General features: G+C 41.7%; 1 protein-coding gene across 1 annotated transcript in view; it reads right to left on the bottom strand.

Moving 5' to 3' along the window:
- Positions 1 to 24336, bottom strand: part of DOCK1 (dedicator of cytokinesis 1) — a 279035-nt gene that overhangs the window by 127669 nt on the left and 127030 nt on the right. The window lies entirely within an intron of this gene.

Below are 24336 nucleotides of genomic sequence, written 5' to 3'. Positions count from 1 at the left end.
TAATTCTATCATTTAAATTCATTAATGGATATGCAAAATTCTGTCAAGAAAACAAAAAAAAAACAATTTGAAAAGTTTCTATATCCAATTTCATGGTTTTATCACCATCTTCACTGAAGATTCTGCAACACATTCTTCATATAAAAATTGCTCAGGCATTAAAGGCTTTGGAAGGTAATAAACACCACTCCTAAAAATGTCACACAATATCAGGATTTGCATTTGGGAAATCAATATTCTGCTCAAAGAAGAAATCTCTTAAAATTATTTATATTGAGCATCACAGTTAAACCCCAAGTTTTGATTTCATTGAGAGGTATTTTCAGATAGTATGATGCTTAAAAAAAAAAACCTAAACAAAGCCAAGCCCAGTATCATCCATAAAAACAAAGTAGCAGTGCCAAAGAGATATTTCTGAAACTCTGGAAAAATTAAAAAGTGACAAAAAAAAGAGTTAATCTTTCCTTCTGTCACGTGAAAGTATCGTAGTAACGATTCAAACCCATTTGTGTGGCTACTAGGTGTCCCAGTCCCATAAATGACTCCCCTGCTTGTGCCATCCTCCTCCTCTACCCGATAACAACCTGTTGAGTGATTATGGTAACAGCATCCACATCTTTTCTGATCTTTAAGGATGAAAAAAATGTTGGGGAAAAAAAAAAAAATCAGCAAAATTACTCAGAAAGTAAATGATTCTATATATGCGTTGATAAAATTGTACATTTCCCTTTCTGTGCACTTTTCAAGGTTATTCTGTGCCATGCGCAGCCTGAGAGAACACTGGGGAATTTTCTCTTCATTCTAAGCACAGGATGGAGTTTTTATTGTTACCTTTAAGATCTGCATTACTTTCAATTTAAAATATTTATTTCTACATCAGTCCAAGCAATTGAGATCAAAGGTAAAATGACAGTAGGTTCTCTGTTGGTGTTACGAGGCCTCTTATTTACAGTCCAATCCCCCAACCTCCACCAGATAAGTGCTCCTTGAGTTTGCTTTTCTCTAATGCAGTGGAGTTCAGATCTGAACTCCTACACAACAACAGATTTTGTCCGTGAGAAAGGATTATTTTTTTCTACACGATGCAAAGACTGAGAGTTCTCAGGCATATGCAAACGGCATGAATATGAACGGGAAGGGCCACGGAGCTGCCGCTCCATGACATCAAAAGAACTTTATAGCAAACTATGACAAGAATAGAAGCTGTGGCTGTAGAAAGATAATGTTTACTACTATGAAATGTAAATAAGACGGGATCATCTCAAAAAATCTCAAAACGTTAATTGTCAAAACACCGTATAACAAGCAGTCAACATAACAGACACTGTAAAAGGGCTTATGCCTGCAAGAAAATATTCAATAGCTCATATTCAGTCCTAGTTCCCTAATGATGTCATCAATCAAAGTGATGTTTCATTGCTAGTCAGAATTATAAATTTTTTAAATTGGCTGCTTAAGACTAGGCTGCAGATGCAATTCAGTCCATCACTTCACGTAAGGTTCTGTAGAGGGTACATAAATGCTCAGGAGAGCTGAAGACAAACTTTGTTTTGTTCGCAATATTTTTTTATAGACGCTCACTCACTTCAATAACCTCTGAAGCCCACTGCTTTGCAAACACATAAACGTATCTTATGCTCCTTCACGTAAACACATCAACCTCCCCTATGCAAACCCAGCCCTTTCCAGGTAACCCAGCAGCCAGTGCAGAGCCTCTGCTTCATTCTAACAAAGTAGTTTCCATAACTAACAGCTTTGCTCATATTTCTGTGTTTATCTATCCGTTTGGGGCGTAATTTAAGTTAATATACATGGCTGCAACGGTCAAAAGATGAATTTCATACCCGAGGAAATGATCATGGCAACCCCGTGTATGAAAAAAATGAATGCGTGTGGAGCAACTGTTAATCTTTCAAACACATTTTAATATTAATTTGTAGATCTAGAAACAGCTCGAGGTGTGGATGAATTCGATTGCCATCTCCTCTGCATCTACTGGTGACCCCTCTCCCCTCCTCTGGCTGTTGGCTGTTTGTCCACGAGCCCTCTCTCTGCTCTCCAACACACCCAGCTCCGGGCAAGGCAGCCCAAGCCTCCCCTTGGAGCAGCACCCGAATTCCGGGGGGAGCCGCTGCAACTGTCCCCGTAAGCCAGGCAAAATGATGAGTCACTGAAGAGAGAGATAATTACAGAAGAGTATCTTCTTAATTAGCACGGTGAGAATCGGAAAGGACACATGAAAGTTTAATGACTGGTGGTTAAACGCTCTGCCTCTGTGTGAAAGTGTGAAAAGGAAAATATGAAAGCTTGTTAAAAACCTGGAACAGTTGCTGGAGAAAAAAATAAATACGGAAAAATAAACAAGCTTAGCAAATACGGATGAAGCATGAACACGAAGGGATTCTGCAGCATGTTTAAGTTTTAGTTGAAGAAAGTTAAAGAAACTTGCTCAATGTTGTCAGTCAAGTCAGTTTATGCTGAGCCCCAAAAGTGGTGCCGAGCATAACAGGTCAGGGTCCTTGTCCAGTTAATCAACATTTTTTCCTGTTTCCCCACGTGAAACAGATTCATGCTCATCCTAGTAGTAACAACAGAAAGCTGTTCCTTCTTTGACATAACATTGCTCCTTTAAGCCTCCGTTGTGTTACACACGCAGACATCCCTGCCAGAACATCCATCTGCAGATCCCTACCTGCTAAATAGTGTTCAAGCCCTTGCTGGTTAGAAAAAAATCTAATATTAGGAAAAAAGTATACTAACAGTCATCTGCATGCTTTTTCTAATTTTCTTTGCTCTCAGCGAGATATCCTTTGCAGCCAGCATACTCTTAATTACAACGCTAATAAAAATCTGTAATTATTTATAGGCAATATTTGTACTGTAGGTGTTTTTAATATGGGTCTCTTAACCATTTAGCAATAGCTAACAATATTATTAAATTTTAATCTTAAATTGATTTTTAATCTTTAGTTGGATTCAGAGACCACTGTCATCTTTTGCAGTATATCACTCCAAGCAATACACGGTGGAAAAAGTATCTAATTCTCTAAAAAAAAAAAAATAAAAATAATCAAGTTCAACTGTAGGAGTAATTGCAAACCTACGTTTATACAGCAAGTACTGCAAGGGCAACACGGGGGGGTTTGCCATTGCCCTGGGCAATTATTAGCTATTTACTCACTGAAATAGTGTCAGGGTTTATAGTGGAAGCCTTTCACATCCTTCCTTACTTGCAAAGCTCAGAAATGAAGTAGTCGCCCAGTGACTAAGATAATTACTCTGTATCATACTAGAGAAGTGCATTCAATGCACTCTGTAAGCAGTTTAATACAATTAATTTCTCTTCTGCTCAAAAGCAGAGGCGCTGGATTCATTTTTTTCTTTTCAAACCAGGTAGATTGAGGAAAGTGGGAATTTAGCATTCCCAAAGTCAAATCATGGAATCCAAGACATCCCCAAGGCTGTTGTAAGGGAAGCCAGATCCAGCTCCCATCCTGGAGGGCTGTTAATTCAGCTCCATTAAAAGAAAAAAAAAAAAAAAAAAAAAAAAAAAAAAAAAAAAAAACCACAACAAAGATTCTTCTTTGGAAACAATGCGCTATTCTTCGGAAAATATACTTTATATGAAAAACAAATGACCATGTGATTCAAAAACTTACACTTATAATTCCTGTAGAGTTTGGAAGGAAAAGTTGAAGAGGCACGGGAACGCTCAGAAATTATTTTCTCAAATTATCTTTACAATAAAATAATAAATATTCAAATGGCCATTTCACAGAAACGGATAGGAAAATTTTATCAAATAATCCCCACAAGTAATACGTACACCGATAAATTTCAGAATGTGAACTCCCTGCAGGAGAGACTACGCATGCCAATGCTTCTCTCCTTGAGGGGTAAAACATCCTATTTTAAATAGTCTTGTCCATTTTCTTCCAGGGAAATCTCTACATTGGAAACATTAAGCTCTTTATGTATAGTGAGAAAATCTAAGAGGAGAGAAATCAAAGCTACACTAAGTTAAGGGATGTTTCAGGATAATGTCCCTATTATACCATGATCAGGAACAAATGAAAAAGCGTAAGTTGCATTTATTTTTCAATAAAATTTTCCTCACACGGTCTTAAAAGATGACAGAGCTAAATAAGTAAATCGATAAATAATTTAAAAAAAAATCAGCAAAACACTCAAAAACATCAGAATGAACTTCTCAATACATTTGGGTTTTCACAACATTTTCTCGTAATTTACTTTGTTGAAAAGGGTTGAAGTCCCTCACAATTACCAGACGTTTGCAAGGACATAAAAATGAGGCATTTTTCTCCTTGCTCACAACATGTGCTCTGTATACATTAGCAACAAATAAAGAAATAAAGATCACTTGTTACCAATTCTGGAAGCCACGAATGAAATTGTCACCACTTATGGTCTCACAAGATAAAAACTCATCTTTAAAACACCCCAAATTACAACTTTTTGGTAACTGCTGTTAAGAGAACTGGCAAGAGCTGGACACAGATTCCTTAAGGTTCCACCAAGCAGCATCTACCTCTGCCTTCAGATGAGTGAGGACAGGAAGAAAATAACAAACCAAAGCAAAACATCCCTAAAGATACATATATATATATATAGATAAAAACTCATACATACATTTCTCCTAGTATTAAACCAAACATTTATTTTTCCAGTAACAGAAAATGTGACAGTAAATTTAGCAGCACAGAGAGGAAGTTATTTCACAGGTAAGCAGCAGAACATAAACAAGTGCAAAATGTTAACATTTATCACTTTTTTCTTACTGAATATATGCTACTTCTGATTTCCTTAGACCAAATCCTGCCTTCCTGAACACGAGTAAATGGAAAGAATAAAACATGTGAGTCTCTTTCCTTTGGAAACAGAAGTTAACATTTCCCATAATGGGAGCGATAAATGTTTGGGGTATTTTTCTGGTGCCATCAACATTATTGCAAAGGTATCTTTCTGAAAATCAAGATTCACTGAAGTATTTTCAGATGACAAACTCTGCTGTCAGAGCTCCTGGACAAGACATGCCATCTCCTTTATCCAACCTGATTTAAGCAGCTCGGTACTTGCCTAGGCAGCAAAAACCTCACATAGGTCCACGCGATGCAGTGCAAGTCCATTCAGGATGCACAAGATTGATACGGAAGTTTGTAGGTTGAATATGACCTTGATTAGTTTTGCATATCTTGTTTTACCTCAAAACATATTTTGCAAATCCAGATTTGATCCTTGACAGTTCAATCTCTACCAATCAATAGAAAACTTGTTTTAAAAGGAAATCTTTTATAGGACTTCAATGCTGACCAGCTGAGCACACTGGCTCCAAAATACAAAATAACGGGAAAATAATTTATTTTCCTGAAAAGAGCACAAGGTGGAAGGAAATGTTCTGTTTTCAGAGGTGGGGCATGGCAGAACAGCATCTGGGTGTGCGAAGCAATCACGTGGATAACGCCGTGGGCTATCTGAGGAACCTCAGGAGGCTTCTCCCCCCACCTGCTCAGGGCTTCAACTCGTTGGGTCTCGAAACCTCCAAGGCTGAAGGTCAACTGCGATGAAGAATCTGGTTCTGGCACCTCGACAGCCTGGGGGGCTGCTGTTGGGTCGCCTCAAAGCTCCCTGAAGGCAGGGCAGAACCATCCTTTAGCTGCCAGAAGACACAAGCTCCCAGTTTTCCCCATCTTGGGGACATCTCCTCAGGAGACAAGGATCTGCCAACCCCTATGTCACTGCCCCACGCGCTCACCCCTTCCCACGCCAGAGCAGTCCCCAGCCTGTCTGCAATTTCCCTTTGGTGCGAACTGCTGCATCCATAAGCTCTTATAAGCAACACAAACTTGGCATTTTATATAAAAGAGAATATTTGAGAGAGGTCAGTCCCATGCTGAGCCTTGCAGGAACTGCTTACCATGACTCCTACGTGGCAAACCAGTAAGCAAAAATTTCCTGAGCTATATTTTAGGTCAACAAAAGTGCTTGCAATTAACACAATCACTTTTTAGATGCAAAACAAATGCGACAAAGGTATGTTTTTCAGTTTCCTAATTCATGTTTTACTGAAAAGACTAGTTGGAGGACTACAGAGAAAAAAAAGCCATACTGGAGTACCATAATTACACATCTATTTGGGCAAGTATTTTATTTACTAAGGCTGGTTCTTAGCAAGAAGCCTTTGTCCAAAGATTTCCAAACTTCTTTCGATTATCAACTGCTAGAGGACAACCAAACTTACAGCCACCTTGCCCTGTTTTGGAGGCAGCTCTTCGTCAATCTGCCGGGATGGACCTCCAGGCTCCCCTCCTTCTACAGTCTTGTGAGCCCCAGCAAGGTAAAAATACCCACCCAGCTCTCCTTTTACACCTCTCCATGCTGTAACACTGCCACAGGCTCCGATCTACTGCTTCAGAATGAGCTCCCAAGAAGCAAAACCCTGGTTATTGTTTCATTTGAAGGAAAATCCGATATTCCCAAACAATAGGGGGAAAAAAAAAAAAAAAAGAAATCTCTGAATATGGGGAAACCTCTCTGGCAAGAACCACAAAAAGGATCTTCACACAGATCAAAACCAGCACCCAAGATCACGATAGCTCAGCTGAAACTCATTTTGTAAAGGCTTATTTACTAGAAACTCGATGATACGCACAATGAGAACACACACAAAGCGCTCCCCGGTTTGAAAGTGCTTTGCACTAACTTTCGTAAAAGGCAAGCAAAAAATTAATGAGACATTTTAACAACACCATTTATCTTTTTTTTTTTCTAAGTCTCTTTTTCAAAGAAGTCTATTTTAACCTAAAATGCTTCGCTTTAAAAAGCTCTATACAGTCTCAGTATTAAACAGGATGCCCTTCAAAGGAAATCACCGTGCTTAGGATTTCTGAAGGTCAGTCCATTTATTTTTGGTTTGCTAAATGCAATTGCTTTTCCCCCGCACCTTTTTTCTCCCTCTGCTATACTAAAAATTATTTCCCTGAAAATCTAAGAGAACTACCCACAATAAATCTGTTTCAGGTATCCTGGTTTACGCTTCCATGAATGCTAATAATAAAATTATAAACACAAGTAATAAAATGCAGAGAAGAACAGTATTTATGGGTATGGCCAGTATTCAAACAGTACACAAAAAATTAAAATAGTAAGGAAAAGCTACACCAAATAAGTTTCTAAAGAATTTTGCACACGTGCAGCACTGAATATGAAACTAGAACCATTTGGGATCTAGAATGACTTATTGTAATTATCATTGGTTGGCACTGCAAGTCTTTCATACAACTCGTGTGATATCAGGACACGTTGGGAAGGACAAGGAAGGAGACGCAGAACAAGCAAGAGCCGGTGGTGTGCCCCTGCATCAGTCTCTATTCAAAGAATGGTTTCAACAAAGCCCCACGCAGAGGAGCAACCTTTGAGGAAAGCTTCAAAGTCACAGCAGAGAGATGTAGGCTGACATTTTCACACCATCTAAAGAGACAGAGGAATTTGGACTGGTACCGTTTGGTTTCAGAGTTACCCACTGTCCCCAAAAGTGTTTAATGTTTTGCCAGTTTTGCTGTTACAGCTCCAGCAGCTCACCTGGATTTTTTTAATGCAGCTGACAATCCTGTAAGTGACGAGCAGCCTTCCTACCCCATTGCACAGCTAGAGAATTTTTAATCCCACTCCAGGACGCACTGCTTGGCCTCCTTACGGCACAAAGCAAAAGGGGGCTCAGAGAGTGGTGGTGAGCACCTCTGGGTGCCCTTTCCTATGGGAATTTCCTTCCCGTGGGCTCCTCTCAGCTCCCCCGCTCATCCTCCGTGTCAGTGATCAACAATTGCTCCGACCCTCTTCCTTGACAACTCAACCCACCCCGTCATTTAGTGACATCTCTCTGCGGACAGATCTTGTTTACTTGTATCGATCTCTCTTGTACACTGGAATTTTCTTCCATGTAATGAAACCTGACTGGAGATAACCTATCTCCAAAGTTCACACACACACTGGAAATCTCTGCTCTCCAATTTCAGTCCCAGTGCCATTATCTGCTACTGATTTGGAGCTTGGAGTTACACTGAGCGAACAGACGTATTCGTAAACACGCACATTCATCTTTTCTAAAAGCCTCAACCGTTTTCAGCATTTCGGGTATTACTCATACCAAAACAGGGAGGCCTCCACCCCTCCCTGTCCCCAGCATCGAGGAGGAGCAACAGCTACACGCCCCAACAACCCACACAACCGGGTGCACGCTCACATGCGGCACGAAGAGACAGTGCAGTTATCTTGGTACTGACTTAACATGGGAATAACGAAGTTCCTGATGCTAATATGAACCTCAAACTAACTGCCTTCCTCGCCCCTGGGAAAGCTTTTCATCTTGTTTATTACAGATTTCCCAACACAAAATTATGTCTTACTTTCTTCACATTATTGTTAGGAAGCTAATTTAACTATAATTATTATTATCATCCTCTGAAGCACTCACAAAATGAAAGACCTATCTGTTCTAGCACTCAGTGTCAGATAAGTGACAAGGAACAAAAACTAAACTTTCTTTGGAGCAAACAGAAGTCACCAAAGAGCTAAAATAAAACTGAAGCGAGAGGATAATACAGCCGAGATGCAGACACATGCACAACCAGCACAGGAGAGTGTCTTCTCCCTGCAGCATCCTCACCGACCAGAGAGGTTGGGTTTTAACCGCGTGGCCCACGCTGCTGCACTGGCATCAGCTACAGAGATAATGAAAGGCCATTGAATGGCTCGAGCGTGGCCAGAGAAGGACAACGGAGCTGGGGCAGGGTCTGGAGCACAGGTCTGCTGGGGAGCGGCTGGGGGAACTGGGGGGGTTCAGTCTGGAGAAGAGGAGGCTGAGGGGAGACCTCCTGGCCCTCGGCAACTCCCTGCCAGGAGGGGGCAGAGAGGGGGGATGAGTCTCTGGAGCCAAGGCCCCAGCGCCAGGCCCCGAGGGAATGGCCTCAAGCTGCCCAGGGCAGGGTCAGGCTGGCTCTGAGGAAGGATTTCTGTGCAGAAGGGGCTGTTGGGCGTTGGAATGGGCTGCCCAGGGCAGGAGGGGCATCCCTGGGATCCCTGGAGGGGTTGAAGAGTCGGGCTGAGCCAGCGCTGAGGGATCTGGGGGAGTTGGGAACGGTCAGGGGGAGGGTCATGGTGGGGCTGGAGGAGCTGCGAGGGCTTTTCCAGCCAAGATCATTCTGTGATTTTGTTACATAAAACATTTAGCAATTGGTTTGAGAGGCTCAACCAGCTTGAAAGAAAGATCTCAAATATGTGCAATCTAAATTTCATTCATAGAAATATTCAGTTAAGATATCCTTGGATTAAAAAAGCAACTTGCAAGAAGGGGTCTCTTTGGGGATGGTTTTGCAGTTTTCAAGTAATTTCTGCCTTTGGTGCGTAATCACATAAATCATCACACCATACCGCTGCGGCTCTCCTGTTCAGAAGTTTTTGGGACGGAACAGAGGGTGGATATGGAAAGACGTTTATGGGGAAGGCAGTCTCTGATCTTGTGCTGTGCTTCTCAGCTCTCAGTGCTGTAGAAGGTTACACAGTCCTTGCAGACAGGAATTACTGCAAGGAACTCAGTGTTAAAAATAAAGATGGAGATCTTTTCGCATTTGCATGTTATCAAAAAGAAAACTCCATTATAAGCAACGTTCTCATTCCCTCCTCCCCAAAGAGCAGGATAACTTATTAAATAGAGAAAAAGATAGCCCTGCTGATAACAGTCTGGTCCTTTTTGCTAAGCTTAAGTTCCATTTTCTGTGGTATTTCATAGTGTAGTAGCAAAATTAATAGTATCTATACAAATCCATGTACCAATATTGTAAATAAGAGAAATACAATTCCCAAACAGGTTACATTTTAAGTTAGACTTTCTGTATCAATATTGACAGATAAGAGGAGATGAAAAGGTTAATACCTAGTAGTAGCAAACAGGATTTCACAGAAGTGAAATTGCTCTTCTCTGCCTCCAGGAATATCCTCACCTTACCCACCTCTTCCCTTGGATTTGGCTCCCAGATCACACCCATACTCCTCCAGGACAGATGCAAGGATGGGGCCCGAAGGAACACAGCTCCTGCTAATGCACGTGTTGCAACTTTCATCCCCAAGTTTGCATACGATTCACCCGAGGAATGAGAAAGCCCATTATTTCCATTACAGAGCCACAAAACCAGCAGCACGGTGAGCAGATGCGATTTGCAGGGGGTCCCACGCGAGAGCGTCGCAGAGCTGTGAGCAGACATCCACCTCTGCCACGGGGGCAGACGGGAACGTTGCCACCACTATCCTAGGGGAATTGTCCACAAGAAATTTTTCTCTCTGTCTGATGTATACGTAGGTTCCCTCTAGCACTGGCAGTCTTACTTTGTCCATGAGTTCTTCAGGTTTTTAGACTTTGTAAAAAGTGTGTGAGGTTTGCCAGGAGCAGAGGGAAAATTCAGTAGTGTTTCCTTCAGACAACAAAAAGCAAGAAGTTCAGATTTAAATACTTTTTAACTGGTAGCATGGGAGGCTATCTATGGATATTTTGAGAAGTAGTCATATCTCTATTTCATGAGGGTACACTATCAAGGAACACAGACCTATTTAGCGCTTTGCATTAGTTCAAGGAAACAGAGAAGGACACATCTGCAGAACCTGAAAGTGATAATATGGGTGTTGTGTCTCAGAGAATTAACACAATTCTTCCCCGTAACATTATTAAAATTTGAATTTTATTTCTTGTTAAACTCGCAGTAACTCAGAATACTTTGGGGGATTCTGTCAGACAACCTATTGCTAAATGACGTACAGTATCAAGAAGAGCTTCAAAGCTCAAAGATACTTTTTGAAAAGAATATGAAATCAATCTATAATATGCAACGTAACCAAAAAGAGCTCAGCATTCCTGTTGTGAAAAACTAAATTTATTAAAACTCTTCTTTATTACTGTTTGGAATGATGACCAATAGGTTCTACATAATACGCTCCAACAGGATGCTACTGATAAATAGATCTTCATCCTTTTCCCACGGCAGAAATCAGCACACCTAAACTCAGCAGAAATCCAACAGCAGCAGAACAAAAGGAGACTATCAGCTAGGTTAAGGACAAACTCAGCTTCTTCTGATTTGGGGCCGATCACAACATTCAACAGCACTAAAGGGAACAGTAAACTCCTGGTAGGAACACCACAGAGCCCGCGAGGGGCCACGAAGCCTGAGCTACCCAATCCTCTCTCGGACCTGCTCAGTTTTTGGGTAGGTGCAGGGACACCTCCGCCTCACCGTAAGGCCCAAGGAGCCACATGTCATTTCAGAGCAGGATGCAGCGTGGAAAAATAAGGCAGCAGACGTTGTGAAGACAAGAGCACTTACTGAGCTGTGGGCAGAGAGGGCAGCGGGAGGCGATTTCTGCTTTCAACCCCTTCCTGACAGTTCTCAGGGTAAGAATAAACAGTACATGGGAGCAGCACTATCTCATGTGAATAAAAAGGCTGAATTCAAAAAGCATTAAATTGAAATCCATTTCTTTAAAAAGTATTCAGGATTTGAGAAAAGCATGATGACCGAAAGAACTAATCGGTTGGAGTAATTAAAATTTGAAAAGCCTATTTTAAGGAAGCCCAGAACTGAAGTGAGCAACTGGCCAGCACCTCTGTGTACACATTTTCAAAGTACTTAAAACCAGGTTATGAACACAGGAGTTTCTTCTGCAAGCATATAGATTTTTTTTTTTTTTTTCAATTTTTAAATGAAGTTTACTCTATTACAGATCATAACACATGCTTGGAAGTTTTAAACGTTTTAAGCCCAGGACATCTCCTTTCCCTTTTCCATTCCATGGAAAAGCCAAGATGTGGGACTGTTTCCCAGCTCCTCTGCATCCAGGGATCATCTGGTAACAGCCAGGTACCCCGAGACCTGCAGGCAGCACCCCAGTGCCTGCATACTGCTCCCCTCCTGCTAGTTAGCCTGGCAAGGCAGCAAAAAACACAGGGCCAAGAGGGAATATTTGCTCCTAAATCTCTACTGGTTCCAGATGAAGCTAATTCAGGTTTCTCTGTGCTTGCAGGCCTACCAAAATCCACCAAAAGCATTTTAGGGGAATACCTTCTGTATTGAATAACTCACTATGATTAAAGAGCAAAACATGTTTTGATAATTTTCCTTATGATATCCAACACTCAATATATTCAAGAAATAACAAAGCATCTTTAAGTGCTAGTTTTCCACCACTGAAATAAATTTTGATTTATAATTGAATTTCATTTTCCTTCCAACATCGTCTTGGCAGAAATCATAAGGGAAGAAAGTAAATCCCCTCACAAATAAGAAGTCATTTATCATTTTCTAACACAATAACACTTAAACATGAAGAATAGGATTAGATGTATATTCAGCTATGTAATTGCTTTCACATACGTACAGCCTATGCATGTGCTTAACAAAAGCAACTTAAGTCGAGAGATCTTTTTTAATTACATATCCACACCTAAAGGAGAATTAATCTCCCTTTGAAAAAGCAATTAAAATTAAACCCAAAACAAGATTAAAATCAGTGACTTAAAACATTTGGCAGTACAAATCCACATCTCCCTGCAGCGGGAGAGGAGCAGGCGCAGGGACCAGGGGAAGGGGCTGGTTTCTCCACGCAGCTCAGCCCTTACAGGCTGCATCCCCCCTACGCCGCTCGGGGCGAGCGTCACGAGCAGCTCGGGGTGCACATTCCTCCTTTTTTCCCTCCCTAACTGCCAGCTGAGCAGTAACAACCCGACTAAGCTGAACCTCTTTCACGTTTTCTGACATTCAGCTCCTTGCCTGGACTCATCCAGGATCTCCCACCCCAGCCGTGGGGGCCTAGGACGTCTCTGTCAAGGTGAAGTACGTTCAAACCAGCACGACTGAAGGAAAGCAGCTGCTTTGACACATACTCAAAATATGTAAGAAATATTAAGAAAGAAGAAGTAAAACTAAAACCAGTGCACAGGCTAGAGCAAAAGCTATATGGAATGAATTTAATTTAGCAACACTGCCTCCCCTGCCATCTTTAGTTATTATTCAGTCATTTAATTAAAATTTTCATGATAATCCACGTATTTATGCGCATAACGCTTCTTCATATGGCTATAACATAGCAACAAAGCTGAGGACAGAAAAAAAAGCGTGTAGTTTTTTTTATATCACAGACTGCAAGTTGCCACGGCTCAGTAAAGCCGGGAACATTGGAGCAACCTGCACCATGGGAGCACCCTGCTCACTTCTGCTCAGAACAAAGGAGATATAGTAACGAGGCCAAAGATGGGCTGCAGCTCCCGGTCTTTAGACTTGTGTTTGAGTCCAGTTCCACTCCTCTTTTATACTCACGAGACGTTGCTGAAAACCGTGGGTCTGCTTCTCATCCCTTCTCTGCTGCTTTGCACACTCCGCAGGCCCAGCAGATCCAGCTCTGTGTACTTCATATAAGTCTCACCAATATTTTCGCCTTTAAGCTCATGAAAGAAAACCTGGAAGTTGAAACTGATGCACTTGGATCAAGACTAAGACAGCTCAGACATTCAAACAGCGAGGAAAAAAAAAACAACCTAACAAAAACCACCAAAAAATATTGTGGATAAAAGCACTGGGCTTGCAAATGTTGAAGAGAAAGGTTTGAGGACTATGTCCTTATGAAAGCCAGCAGAACGGAGACCAGGGAGAGCACCACTGGAATCAAAGAGATTCTCAGTGGAAGCGTTTCACTACCGAGATGGAAAACATATTAAAAGTCTGAAGATGCATTCATCTCATGCACATGTATACAGCTGTCCGGTCCCCAAGTCCATTCAAAGACAGAAATTAGCTTTCATTTGGAACATTTTTTCTCTACATTGAATGCTAAAAAGTCCCTTCACATTGCCACAGAAACCTCAAGTGATACAGAGAAGGAGTTGGACACCAGTTATACTTTTCCTGCCTTTGCATGCTCAGATCTGTGCAAAATACTGCATGGACTTCACTAGTTCAAAAAAGTGCGAGCTCCTTTTTTCTTCAGATCTTTTAAAAATAATCCTCAAAAAAAAAAAAAAAAAAAAAAAAAAAAAAAAAAAAAAAAAAGACTTATCTATTGGAAACCCTCCATTCCCAAATCACAAACACCCCCCACTTCAGTCCTACTAAACCCTGGATTATTTTGGAAAGCTTGAACCATGTTAGTGTTTGGATAGCAATAATATTTTTTAAGCAGATCCACTTATTCCTCTGCAAGGAGCAATCCTGAAATCACAGATGGTCACTAAAGCTGTGGGAGTGGGAGGAGGGCTGGACAGGGGCAGTGCTGTGAGATTTTCACTCCTGTGTTTGAATCCTATGGTTTACCTAAATTAACCAGGAATGATTATAGGAAGCAAGGATAATTCTGTAATTTTCCTAAGAAAACTTCCCGAGTTTTATGTTCCACTAAAACCAATCTGGTATATCAACGTAACCCATTTATTCCTGATACAGATATGAGCATGTTTGCCACCCATTGTATTTTCCAGTACTTAGACAGAACTAACATATCATTAAAATATCATAGAACACAAATATGACACTATATTTCTATACAATACTACTCAGATATACTAAAAATATGAAAAATAGAAGTGAAAATACTTGAGAGATCTCAAATATCCCAATTAATCCCAGTGCCTGTCTCAAAACACAAGTGCAGTGTTTTTTTTCCTACATGACTGCAATAATATAATTATTTTTAAAGTATTTTTCCTGACACAATGTCCATGGATTTAATGCCATCAAAACTCCTTCCTTTTGGGGCATAACATTTTAAACCACAGGAGGAAAAATAAACCAACCCTGAGTTGTGGCAGAGCCTTCAACACTCAACCCACTCTTGACATTTGGCAAAAATAAGTCTTGAAAACAATAAGTACCTTCTGCTGGTATTGCTGAAAATACTCATTATCTGTTGAGGAAGTAAATTTAAGGTTTTAAGAAGCCAAGGAAAAAAAAAAAAAAAAAAAAGGGCTTTAAAAATACCGTAGAAAAATTACTTGGAGTAAAAAAAAATGTCTTTGGGGACTAAGGAAATCGACTTTATTAAGTCTATTCTTATAAGTAACTCTGAGGTATATGGACAATTTCTGCATAAAGAGAATATAAACATTACCCAAAGTCATTAACTGTTAGGCAGGGATTAATATGTTTACAATTCAAGCCAAGCGATAAATATATGCATAAATAAAAACAAAATACTCATTGCATCCCTGTGAATTATGAAGACTTTTTTTTTTCCCCCTTATTAATTGGAAAAATTAACATGTACCATTCTGCTTTGTCCAGTTACTGGGTTTTTTTTATATCCAGGAATCATCACCTTTTAGTTTTTGCTAGCAACATCTAAAATTAAAGAGCTTTTATGAAAAAACATAAACCCAAACCCAAGATACTTTCAAGTTCAACTTTGTTTAATTAAAATGCTACGAAAAAACCCACATTATAAATTCTCCGCTCAATTATCTCCTATGGAATATAGTGACAAGAGCAAGGGGCACAATCCTTCACTGATTTTGTTAGAGAAAAGGACAGAAACACCTGCAAAAACCAGAGATCTGTGAAAACACAAAAGCTGCCTCAAGAGAAACCCGAACGCTCCACGGGAAGGGGGATGCTGCAGCTCTCTCATGGAGGCTGTGCCGCCCGCAAACCCAGCTCACGGCAAGGCAGTGCTCCTTTCCTCCACGAAACTCTCCAAGCACGTAGGATTAAATCACCCTTTTTTCCCTCTCCTCTTAAGAGCTGGTATCCCTCGTGCCGGCCACCAAAAACGTCAGCGACATGACGTGAGAGCTTACAGGAGGCCTCTCTCTGTCCGATTAGCATCACTGTCAGTCCCCAGAAGCTTTCCCACAGGATATCAAGGCCCTTATTTAGATAATCAATTGCTGCAGAGCCTATCTGTCATCTGGTAATTGATGTGAAATAACAAAATTATACATCAAACCAAACTTCATTAGCTCATCATCCCAACTCATCATCCTGAGTAAAAACTTAGCTCACAAATAAAGTTCCCGCGATGTTTACTACTATCCTTCAATGAAATTGTTGATTTATATCACCTCACAGAGAAGTAAAACTGAATTCAATAAATAAATACAGACTTCATAGCTCAAGGGGGGCATAATAGATTGGAGAAGGTACAGGGAAGGGCAACCAAAATGACAGCCTGGAGAAGAGAAGGCTCCGGGGAGACCTTCTGCCAGGCTTTCAATACTTAATGGGGGCTTGTAAGAAAGATGGAGAGAGACTTTGACCAGGGCTTGTAGTGACAGGACAAGGGGGAATGGTTTTCAGCTGAAAGAGGGGAGATTCAGATGAGATGTAAGGAAGAAATTCTCCCCTGTGAGGGGGTGAGGCCCTGGCACAGGTTGCCCAGAGAAGCTGTGGCTGCCCCCTCCCTGGCAGGGTTCAAGGCCAGGTTGGACGGGGCTTTGGGCAACCTGGGCTGGTGGAAGGTGGCCCTGCCCGGGGCAGGGGGGTGGATCTACATGATCCTTAAGGTCCCTTCCAACCCAAACCATTCTGTGATTCTGTGACAAAGGGATGGAAAAGTTGCTTCCTAAGGGTATCCAAAGTCCCAGAACCCTCCAAGAAGGCAGAGGAGGGATTTACATGACTTGAGATTTCCAAATTCACAGAGGTGGTGGTTGAAATGGATGCACAGCTGTTACTCACAAATTTCTCAGTATTAGAACCAGAAGGCAGCTGATGAAGCTAATAGGAGATGAATTTCAAGCAAATATGAGAGGGTGTTTTTAAATTTAGGCATCTATGTTTTAAACGCAGTGAGTGATGGAAGTTGTGGCTACGGAAGTCACAGAGGTGGGCAGCAAAAGCAGGTCCAGCAAAGGACTACACAAATTCTGTGACAAGATGGTTTTTGAACGAGTAACACTCGGAGACAAGAAGCAATCACTCAGCTCTCCAGCCAACCAAGCTCCCCATCGAGGCTTGGGCAGAGGCAGCAGCGTGGCCACAGGGAAGGGAAGGCTGTGGAAACACTCAGATGTTAGGGTACCACTTTGAATTCCCAGAAGCAAATCGAGGAAGCATCACCGTATTATTAAAAAAATATAAATTTACTTCTGGGTTTTCAGAGATTTCCAAGTTATAAAGCACGCAGGACTTCCAAGAAAAGTTACTCGGTCACTTCACCATCTCTTCCCAAAGCCCACCTTCCGTGACCACGAACCCTGCGCATCTACTGCCAGTCTCCATCCCCCAGCGCAGTCCCAGGCACTAAAACTAAACCAGAAAACTCTGCTGAGCCCGTCAGTGGGCTTTGCCTATAAGCCCTGCCCTGACAGCCAGGCCTGCACCCGCCTCCCCATCACCCTGCACCCACCCCAGCACACGTGCCCTCGTCCCCGAAGGCCACTTTAGTTACTGGGCTTTACCCCAGTATCGACTGACACCCCTCTGGTTCAAAGCCCGTGCTAATCATGCTCCTCGACTGCTGCGAAGTATTCATATTTAAAGTGCTGAACTTGTTTAAAAATTGAAGAAAATCAAAATGCGGTGCTACTTTTAATACACTATCCCAGAAATCATGTTTTATAAAGGACAGAGCCATTTTTACCGTACTGTATTTTGGCGAGCCGCAGCCCTAGGATTAAGGAGGACTTCACTTAGGCTCTGCTGTCAATCATAAACCCATTTAACGTCATTATCAGGCTTCCCCTACTTATCATCAGCCTGCTGCATAACACAACATATTTAAATATTTTGTGTTCTTAAGATTTTCAGGCTTTAAAAAGTTAACTTCTTATATTCCTTTCTTAAGGTCAAACTTAGTGTCATACATTTTAATACATAAAAGAATTAAGTCTCTGCACAGTCAATCATAAATTTAGCGTACCCTCATTTGAAAATATTCAAATTCCTAAGTTACTTTATTTTTAAAAAATAAATAAAAAATTAGCTGGAGCACTCTCACTACTCAGAGCTTAACATATTATTTTCCTATACAAATATTTGACATTAGTACTAGAAACAATACAGATACAAATATTTTGCTCGGCCTCAGTTCTTTCCAGTCTTTTAATGTGACCTGCTACTATCCGATACTGTATTAAAAAATTAGGTTTTTCTAACAGGTTCCATCCGTTTTCAGATTTTAAAAAAAGTTACTGTTTTGGCTTGATTTTTTAAGAAATGTTGGTCTACGGAAGCATGTTACTATGCTAGTTTGTAAGCCCCATTATGACATGAACATTTATTACTTTTAAGAAATATACGGTGGATATAAAAATATGTTTAAATAAATCCCAAACCAGACCCTCTTGTTTAATTACTCAGTATGCTGTAAGAAACTGCGTGAGAAAGGCCATGTTGACCAAGACCATACACAAGTTTTGCCCTCCCAGAACAGTGAACGGGCTGTGAAATTCTCTTTTTTTTTTAATTCTGTATAACACTTTTAAAAATTTGTGGTGGCCATCACATTCTTGCCACTAGACCTTTCCAACATGCCCCTCGTTAAACAAGGCAGTAGGAGCTTTTAATTGCAAGCATATGGCTAAAGCTTTGGGATACTCATGATGTTGCAAGCTGTCTCTTTATATCCATTTTTATTCACTGCCACCATTCCTCTGCCAGGTATCAAAACTACTGAAAGCAATTTTATTTTGGTGCCTGCATATGGATATTGTTTTAGACTCAGAGCACCGACAGAAACGGTACATTCAATCTACTTCTATTTGCAGTGTTCACTTTTCTCTCTCTTACGTAATTTGGTATTATTTTCATTTTTCACTTGTTTCACACATTCTATTTTAGCTTGTTTTGGTTTTTGTTTTTTTTGGTTTTTTTTTTTTTAGGTATTATGCATTAGCATCAGACTGCTGTCTGGCCTTCAAACTTTAAGGCAACATATAAAAGCACATAAAAGCCTGTGGTGTTATGCTATATTCAAATTTTAAATAGTTCAATATTTCAATCGAGAAAACCTTACTGAGGATGTCAGAGTTTACATCACCTTCTAACATTTAACGGTTCTCCAGTTTGACAGAAAAGTTGCACCAAATCCTCCTTCTAATGAAATCAATGTTGCATAAATAATATATTATTCCACCAAGGTGCAAATGGGAAGCAGATGAAAAGTATCCCCATTATTTGTTACATATGCCTTTATTTTGTCCGTAACTTGAATTCTAAGACAGAATTCATGCTCGTTCCAGATTTCATTAGGTGCTTACATCTGAAACCATTTGGGTGAGGGCAATCAAAAGTATCATCAGATTTTTTTTATTTTTTATTTCTAAACAGGGCAGTATTTCTCCCGCAGCCATAAAGAAGTTGGAGATATATCCCTGGGATTTAGAAAGCTAATAAAATAAACAAGACAAAACAAAACAGTAACAATGTTGGCATAATTTTCCTTTAAAGAATTTCACCCACACTTACAGTTTCTCAAGACATCTTAATAAGAATGTAATTTCACATTTGCTCTTACTGAGCAAATCAAACACGGTGATTTATTATTCAGATGGGCACAAAGGATTTCTGAAATGCAAAAAGAAGGGCTATAAAAGCACAAATCATCAGTAATGACGACAAGCTAAACTGCCTTTCAAATATGAACAAAATGCAGCCATTTAGGGTATCATACATCATGGTCTCCCAGACCCTCATTTATTTCCTAACTGTACAGGCTGCATGATAATTTAACCAGTGCAGAATTCTGCATCTATTGAGAACATCTTTATTAGGGAAGTGATTCCACCGCTCGTACACACCACAAGGGACTAGTTTTCATAATCCCCATCCACAGAATAAGAAACAAGCATTTTCCAATCATCAGTTTAGTTCCTTTCCCAAAAACGTTTGTATATAGAAAATGAACTTTTCTGAACTATAAACACAGTGAAAATATGGAAAAAAAAATAATCGTAGCCCAATAAAATTAGGACTTCTTTCTTGGTATGAATGATAAACCAACGCCTACAGCAATTTGGATTCCTAATGAGACAGCATTCAACTGGAACTCAAAATCTCAGCTTTAGCTGGTAAGACCTACTGTCATATTTTTCTTCCAATAATCTGTACAAAGGGAACTTAAGAGAGAGAGGTCTAAATCCTGCTCATACTTATCCCAACAAAGTACAGAAATAACTATCATAGCTAATGAGGTTACTCAGCATTTTCCTTCTTAGAGCAGAAATATAATAAGTAGCAGTTCACTTAATCAGCTGTTTAATATTTTAGCTGCACGCAGGTATTACGGGTATTATACACATAATCTTAAACCCACTTTATCTTCAAAATGTTCCTCCAAGTTAACAGATGTGCAATTACTCGCACTTTACAGATAAAGAACAGACATAAGCACAGTCTCAAATGAATTGTCCAAGCCCGTGGAAAAACTTATAATGGAGCAAGCCACTAAATTAAATCTCACAAATTTCTGCCTAACATGACTACGAGAAACCTTATTTCTTTGTCATCACAGCCAAGCAGATTATACCCTTGCTCAAAGCAAAGAGCACCTCTAAGGATTTGATTGCATGAGGACCTGTTTGAAATTCAAGCCAGGTTTGCATACACCTCAGCTGGAAGACAGGAACATATTTAACATTCCTCCATTTTTCTTCCAATGGCAAGTTCAAGTAAATAAATAAATAACAGATTTAGCGTAGAAAGCCAGGCAGCTATCATATAAAGGCGTGAAAATAAAGACCTAATTAACGTGAATGAAGATTCAGCGACGTGAAAACATTTTCTTGTAGCCTAGATAGAACGATAGCATTGGTCCCAAATGACTACAGAGAGAAAAGGCACAACATCCTCCACACCTCCATCCTTCAAATCAAGAAAACTCCACTCCTCCTTCACTTAAAAAGGAGGGTGGTAAAGTTTTGTGACAAATTAATCTAGTCCTAAACAATTTCATATAAATATGTGAGCTAGGTTATTAGGTATAATGTCAGCTCTTAAATTACCCCTCCTAATAGAAGTTATTTAATCTAGATCGAAGAGCAGGCCCTGTAGGGAAGGTACCGAGTGGTGACACCCTCCCGAGAAGGAGCTCACGTCAGCAGCTCGGCGCAGCGACCCTCACCCTTTGGCTAGGCTCAGCTCAAGGCAGTCGCCAGCGCCAGCCCATCGCTCACCCAGCGCTTTCCTTGGCTTTTCCTTCCTGAGAGGTCCTTGAACTCATTCCTGAACCTGCCCCTCAGCGTACAAGTACACGCTTAACTAGGCAAGTGTGATACCTGCTTTCACGCTGATTTTGCAACTGACTTTGGTGTTGGTTATCATCTTCCCCGTGCTGGCACTCACTGAAACACCTGGCAGGTAACACAAGCTCTGGCTGCAACACACTTTCCCCTGAGCTGGATTTGAGCTTGTTTCCTCAAAGACTGACAAGTACTTCCTAGACTGTTCCAGAAAAATTACGTTTTAACATTACTCTGTAGGACCCGCATGTTCTAGCGGAGCATAATCATACAAAACACCCGCTGAACGCACGTCTCTCCCCCCGGCACAGCGTTCCCCGGGAGCAGCCCTCCAGCTGTAACGATATGCCCCGGGCTGCCAGCCAGGAGGGCACAGGCTGACGCTCCCACACCAGCGCAGTACTGGCATCTCAGTCCTTCAGCCGTGCCCTGTCTGCTCACGCTCTCCCAGAAGCTGAAGAAAAAAAAAACCAAAAAAAAAGACAACCAAACCACCAAGCAATACCTGAAACCTGTAATACCAGGCTGTGCAAGAAGATTAACATTTATAAATACGCAAATTTAGTATGAAATCAGCAGTGTGGAAGAAGGACCCCCTACTGTACTTCTCCACAGAGAACACTGCTAAAAAATTATATCTCCCTGCTCTCAAATACAACCCCATGATTTTACCATTCGCTTCAGAAGTCTGAGGCAGGACTTCCATCCCCACACCTGCCTGTGTTAGGGGAACAACCCCCGCAGCCCCGAGCAGTGCTCACTCCTTCACAAACACCTGACGAAAAAGGCACTCTGGGAAGGTAGGACCCTCCACAGAGAGAAGTTTGTAATCTAATAAAGAAAGAATAATGAATTGTCATTTTTTCTCTTTGCATCTTTCCAGGTTGAAGTCAGACCCCTCTCTCCTTTCTCAAGCATCCTTTTGACACTACTTTGCATTATGCAACAGTTGCACTCAGCGTTTTTTAAAGGCTGAAAAACTGGCAAATGGGATGATGAAGCGTTTCCATTTTCCCCACGTATTTGTTTCTATATGCTTTTACAGTAACATGAAGCATGATAATCAGGAAACACGTTGTTTTCACAAACCACAATTTAAAATATCCCTATTTACACCAATGGTGTCAACAGTTACATGTGTGCAGGACAAGCAGCAGTCTGGTCTGCAAGGGGAAAGTCCTTTCTAATTCTCTAAAAATCGACAGGAAAATGCTGTACAGTTGCCTAGCTTTATAAATGGGGCATATGCATAATGCTGTGCAAGAATAATCAGCCCTGGGACAAGAGCCTCTAAATGTAATTATGGAGAAGGTAATAATGTTGTTTTAACTGCTTCTTCTGTCAGAGGGTTTTTCCTTTCAAGTCACTAAGTTTATCTAGCAATAGTATTTGCTTCTAACAACCACGGTCCTGGGATGTAGTCTGCACAGCTCAGATCGTCAGCCCTGTGAAAAAGTAACAGCATCTACTACCACCGATCCGTGTGCTTCTGCTGAAGTAAGATACGTATGTAAAGCGTGGTCACCATACCATGTCATTTTACCCATGTCTGTGTACAGGCTGCGGCCAAGAACAAATTCATTTTGGTACAGAGAAAACCACAGAGATCCTGGAATACACTAAGTCAGCACTGCTGGAAAGAACAAGAGCAAAAGAAAAAGCAGCGTGGTGTTTGTTGTCGTATCGACAAGCAAGCTGATACTTAAGTTCTTCCCACCTATTTCTCTGGGAAAAAAAAAAAACCCAACAATTCTCTTGTAAAAGATCCAGAGACATCATGAACTGCAATCGAAACTGTGCCATCAGCTCGCTCCTTGGGGTGCTACAGCTGGGGGGAGCATGCAGCCCCCATCCCTGGGATGGCAGAGTGAAAGCATCCTCCCGGGCACCCTCTCCGAGGGACCAGCAGTGAACCTGCCAAGAGGGAAGAGGGCAAGCAGAGTACCTGGACAGGTAGCAGACAGGGAGAGCAACTTAGCTGCCCTCTGCTGACTGTCTGATTTGTTGAACACTCCTCTGATCCAGTCCTGTACAGCTAAACTGCAATTTAAGAGGCGAGGATTTCTGTGAGTTCACCTTCACCCTTCCATGCTGATGCTTATGTGCCAGCCGGGTTCGTGAGGACTTTCCCACCCGCTGTCGGGCTCTATCAGCAGAGCCCTGTGCGAAGGCAGCAAAGCTGGCACAAACAAGGTGCTCCGGCCGCCGCCGCAGCAGCACGCCTTCGTTGGTGCAGTGGTCTGCTCCAGCTAATTAACTCGAAAAAGATGCCCAGGACTTGAGCCAGTATTTCTGCTGCATCGTGCTACATCGATGTACCAACTTGTTCAGGGCTCAGCTGGGGCGGCTCTCCCCGCTGCGGCGCAGCTCAGCCCAGGCAGCGGCGGGCATTTCGTGTGATCTGCCGCTTCAAATCAGGGGTCCCTTCAGTAAATCCAGAAATCAATAATCCTCACCGATGCTACCGATGGTGATGACAGTGCCACTACAGACAAACTACACGGTCCGCAGCTGGGCTGGGCAGGTTGTGGGCTGTGGTGAAAAGCATCGACTGAACAGGAATGCTACAGAGATCCTCAAAAAGGGACAGGGGCCGACCCACCGCTTCTCCGCTCAGGAATTCTCATGCCTCTCGTGACATCTTCTGTCTGTTAGATGGGTCTCATCAAATACACACAACCCATTTAATTTCTAACTTTTTTTTTTTTTCTTTTTAAACGAAAAGCCTCTCTGAAAAGTGCTCTACGAAATAAGTGGTTTGGGGAGAAGAGAGGATAGATGGGATCTAAGTTTGAAGAACGTGACGGTGTTTGTCGACCCTTGCTGCTTTGTCAAACCACTTTTAACTCGCGTCCCCTTTGTTCAACGTTTACAAGCAGAGAGGCAGCATCTACTCATCCCGTCCCTGAAACACTTTTTCCGCCACGCCAAACGCAGCTATGCGGCTTTAAACCGGCACTTCGGTGGAGTCCCCACCGCGCCAGCATCGCCCACCCCGCATCTGCTCCTGCGTCCCGGGCTCGCGGGGTGCCCAGCCGGGGGGGCTCAGCCGGGGGTGCCCAGACGGGGGTGCCCAGCCGGGGGGGCTCAGACGGGGGGGCTCAGAC

Source organism: Athene cunicularia (genome assembly GCF_003259725.1).
Source record: "Athene cunicularia isolate RWA chromosome 6 unlocalized genomic scaffold, athCun1 chr6_part1, whole genome shotgun sequence".
Taxonomy (NCBI): domain Eukaryota; kingdom Metazoa; phylum Chordata; class Aves; order Strigiformes; family Strigidae; genus Athene; species Athene cunicularia.
The sequence above is the reverse complement of the archived record's forward strand: the minus strand, read 5'-3'. Positions and strand labels throughout refer to the sequence as shown.